This window comes from Polypterus senegalus, chromosome 1 (assembly GCF_016835505.1).
Source record: "Polypterus senegalus isolate Bchr_013 chromosome 1, ASM1683550v1, whole genome shotgun sequence".
NCBI classification, from domain to species: Eukaryota; Metazoa; Chordata; class Cladistia; order Polypteriformes; family Polypteridae; genus Polypterus; species Polypterus senegalus.
In genome coordinates this window covers 5,407,683-5,412,404 of record NC_053154.1, presented here as the reverse complement: position 1 = coordinate 5,412,404, position 4,722 = coordinate 5,407,683, and positions in this window count along the sequence as shown.

Sequence of the window (4,722 nt, the reverse complement as noted above, 5' to 3'; positions counted from 1 at the left end):
CATACCAACCTCGATGGTGGCATCGTTTTATTTTTTGTGTGTCTACTTTAAATCATTTTTGTTCACAGTAGTTTTAATCCACTTAACAAATGTTGAAAATAAGCTGCCTGCCTACCTTTTCATGATATGTAAGATATGCCAGCCCATCAAAAGCAGAAACGGGAAAATGATATCCGTGTTAATATTAACCAACTAGCTGCGGTGGGTTGGCACCCTGCCCAGGATTGGTTCCCGCCTTGTGCCCTGTGTTGGCTGGGATTGGCTCCAGCAGACCCCCGTGACCCTGTATTCGGATTCAGCGGGTTAGAAAATGGATGGATGGATTAACCAACTAGACATTAAGCCCGTTACAATAACGGCCGCTAGAACAGTAGTGCATAAACATTAGTAGGAACAGTCAATATTAAATGGCAAGGGACCTCGTATGTGGCTGTAATATGCGTCACTGGATTGTGTGCCTTTCATTTTCTCTCTCAGGAATACTGGTTTGTATTTCCGTAAAATGCCTGTAATTTTGTATGACAGTAATACAGTGGAACCAAAGTAATTTCCCCCATAGGATTGCATGTAAATACAATTAATCCGTTCCAGACCGTATGAACTGTATGTAAATATATATTTATTTTTTTAAGATTTTCAGCACAAATATAGTTAACAATACCATTGAATGCACAGCGTAATAGTCAACTAAATGTAAAAACATTGAATAACACTAAGAAAACCTTGAACAACAGAGAAAACTAACACTGCAAGAGTTCGCGCTACAGCCTTACGACCCGCTCGCTAAAATAACTTTTTTTCAATGAGTTTTAAGCACAGGGGGAAAAAAATGAACATTTGAAAAATCTGTAATTTAATAAACAACCAAGAAAAGTAACATTGCAACAATGCACACGCGCGCGTGTGTGTGTGTGTCTGTCTGTCTGTCTGTCTGTCTCTGTCGTGGGCCTGCCTGTGTGTGTGTGTGAGTGTGTCTCGCCTGTATGCGTGCGTGTCTGTCTGTCTCTCGGGCAGGCCTGCGTGTCTGTCTGTCTGTCTGTCTCTGTCGCGGGCCTGCGCATGTGTATGCGTGCGTGTCTGTCCCCCATGCGGGCCTGCCTGTGTGTGTGTGTGTGTGTGTGTGTGTGTGTGTGTGTGTGTGTGAGTGTGTCTCGCCTGTGCGTGTGTCTGTCTGTCTCTCGCGCGCACGCACCTGTGTGTGTCACTCTCTCTCTCTCTCTCTCTGCACACACAGGGAATGCACAGGGAGAGACTGAACACGTGCCGTGCGGCCCCGCGCATGCGCACTTCACCAGAAGACACACACACGCGGACACCTGGACGCACACAGGGGTTTTATTAAAGAGGATAACATAACAACATGACTCATGGGGCCAGACCTGGTCGTCTAATGAGAATACACTGTGGAAACCCAGGAGGCGCTCCGGCTACCCCAACCCCGACCCAGGCAGGCAGAGACCCGAGTTCCAGCACAGGAAGTGCTTTTTCCATCGCTCCGCACAGCAGCACAGCACTATGCCTAATACACAAGTGCCTTTTCTTCTTCTTTCTGCCTCCACTTCTCCACGGTCAAGCTCTGTCCCTCTTCCTCCCGACTCTGGCACCCCGAATGAAGTGAGGCGGCTCCTTTTATGTTACACCTGGGAGTGCTACCAGGCAGCTCATCAGGATTAACTGGAACAACTCCCAGGTGTGATGGAAACCCAAAGTAGGGTTCACCAGCTCCTCCTAGTGGCTCCCAACAGGGCTGTGCCAAACTCCAACTCCCAGCATGCCCTGTGGGAATCCGTGATGGCACACAGACACCCAGGAAGGCTGCCCTCTAGTGTCTCAGGGAAGGTAATGCTTTATTATGGATGCTCTCTACACCGGTCCTTCCATCCCGGTGGCATCCCGGACAGATAATGGCCATTGATGCCTGTCACAACACAACTGGGGACATCCTGTTAAAAAGAATGTGCAGTGAACAGCAGTGAACTCTGTCACTGCAAAAGCTCCGCCCACATGGGTACCCATAATTCTTCCAGTCTGTGCACTGTAAACCACCAAGGCTCAGGGAGGGAGCATAAAAAATGGAACAGAAGACTTGATGTTGAGAGGAAATTAAACGATAAAAGTGCTGCTCTTCATTCAGGAGCTCTGTTTGGTCCATTTTTGTTTCTTTTGTTTATGCTAATATTGCATTATTATTGTTATTTTTTTTATATATTGCCTGTGTATCTAAGCCCCTTTGTTATGTGCATTGTGTTTTTGTGGGTGGTTTCCTAAGGGGCGGGTCCACCTGCCAATCACGGCCAGGGCCCGCCCACAGCCCTATAAAGTGCAGAGGGTTTCCCACAGTTCCTTGTGGTTCATTAATTTTTTATTTTTTTTTTGCCATTTTTCATTTTTATTACTATTTAATTTAATATTGTTTCTTTGTATCAGTATACTGCTGCTGGATTATGTGAATTTCCCCTTGGGATTAATAAAGTATCTATCTATCTATTATATAGTGCCTTTCACATCTATCTATCTATCTATCTATCTATCTATCTATCTATCTATCTATCTATCTATCATATAGTGCCTTCCTGTTCTATCTATCTATCTATCTATCTATCTATCTATCTATCTATCTATCTATCTATTATATAGTGCCTTTCACATCTATCTATCTATCTATCTATCTATCTATCTATCTATCTATCTATCTATCTATCTATCTATCTATCTATCTATCTATCTATCTATTATATAGTGCCTTTCACATCTATCTATCTATCTATCTATCTATCTATCTATCTATCTATCTATCTATCTATCTATCTATTGGAATGCCCTTGGGAGGTTTTAATAAGTTATTATGTTTCTACTGTGCATATTGTATATATTTTTTTTTTATTATTTAACACTTTATACTCTCTTTTGGATTTTTTGGATTAGGACTATGCTTGTATTGGATTGCTTTAATGTTTTATACAACTCCATTTTGCTTTTTGTGCTCTACGGAGCTTCATTCTTGTCGGAGAACATGTTTGTGTGAATAAACCTTTCATTTTATAAAGATCCTGGACTTCCCCTTACCTGTACAGTATATCTTGCCGGGGTTTGACTGTGTGCCCCCCTCTAGTGGGCATTTTTGAGCATTTTTTGGACTCTCGTGTCTTAACAGTTGTTAGTTGATGTCCTCCTGTTAACGTCACATGTTGTGAGTGGCTGTGATTGGTCAAATTTAATGTCAATTTTATTTTCGAAAACTTGTTATATAGACGTGTGTCATAAAATTGCTTTCCATTTATGTATCCATCCATTATCCAACCCGCTGTATCCTAACTACAGGGTAACTGCTGGTGCCAATCCCAGCCAACACAGGACGCAAGGCAGGAAATAAACCCCGGGCAGGGTGCCAGCCCACCGCAGCTTTCTATATATAAACTTTCGAAATATTTCTAGAGTTAAATGAACTCTTATAGTGAGAAAATTAGCAGTTTTGATTTTGCTGTGTCACTGTATAATTATTTGATAATTTAGTCAAAGGAGATGTTTATTAAGATGTATGTGTGCAGCATTAGCTGATTTCGTTTAAAGAAAATAAAAATTATAAACCTACGTCACAAAACAGGTTGGGCCAAAGAGAAATGTGGGACTTCATAGGTTGAAAGGTGCCCTGTACTGGTGCCATGCCAGGTTAGGAGGGCATCCTAGAGGTGTATGAAAATCTGAACGGAAGAGGAAATCTCAAGCAGAGGTGAGTGCAATAAAACGTGAAGATATAAATGTACAGGACAGAAAAACTGAAAAGTGATGTTTGTGATCAGCAGGCCAACAAGCCTTAAGTTTCCCCTCAGAAGTGTCCAGGAAGCAAAATGTTGGTTTATCCAGTGAAATGAACTCTGTCATCCGGTTTTTCTGATTTCCCACATTCGTGAAGGGTCACCATATTGGAGCAGCCTCCTCCACTCCCATCTATCGTACACTTCCTTCCTCTTTTGTCCTTATATATAGTCCATTCCCTTTCTCTTTGGTCGCCCCTTCCTCCCACCTCCGGACCCCTCCAATTCCACTCTCCTATTCCTCACATCGCTTACCTTTCCCCTCATTGGATGCCCATTCCACTTGAATCTTCTTTGTTGTGCTTCCTTATTGATTTCTCCAACTTCACCTCTGATTCTCCTGATCAGCTTCGTAATCCCACACATCCATCTCAACATCCATTTTCCTTTGTCTCTCACACACACATGCGTTTTTGGAAGTCTAAGCGCTTAACTGAGGGTGAGACGTCAAGTCAGGGGTTGATGAAGTGCACTAATGACTTTTCTCCCTCTTCCACAGACCACCAGAAGGGAAAAACACCAAGATCTTAACCCACTTTTGCTGCCAGGCCACGCCCTCCGACTGACCTCACATCAAGGCCCCGCCTCTTCCTGCCCACGTGTTAAGACCCAACCACCTCACCGTCTCATTCAGTTTCATTAAGACTCCATCTTTTATGATTATTGTGTTGGTCTTGAAATCAATTGGGGTCAGTCAGTGTCCAACCCGCCATATTCTAACACAGGGTCACAGGAGTCTGCAGGAACAAACCCTGGGCAGGGTGCCAACACACCGCAGTGCACACCCACCCACACACCAGGGACAATTTAGGATCGCCAATGCACTTAACCTGCATGTCTTTGGATTGTGGGAGGAAACCCACGCAGACATGGGGAGAACACGCAAACTCCATGCAGGGAGGACCCG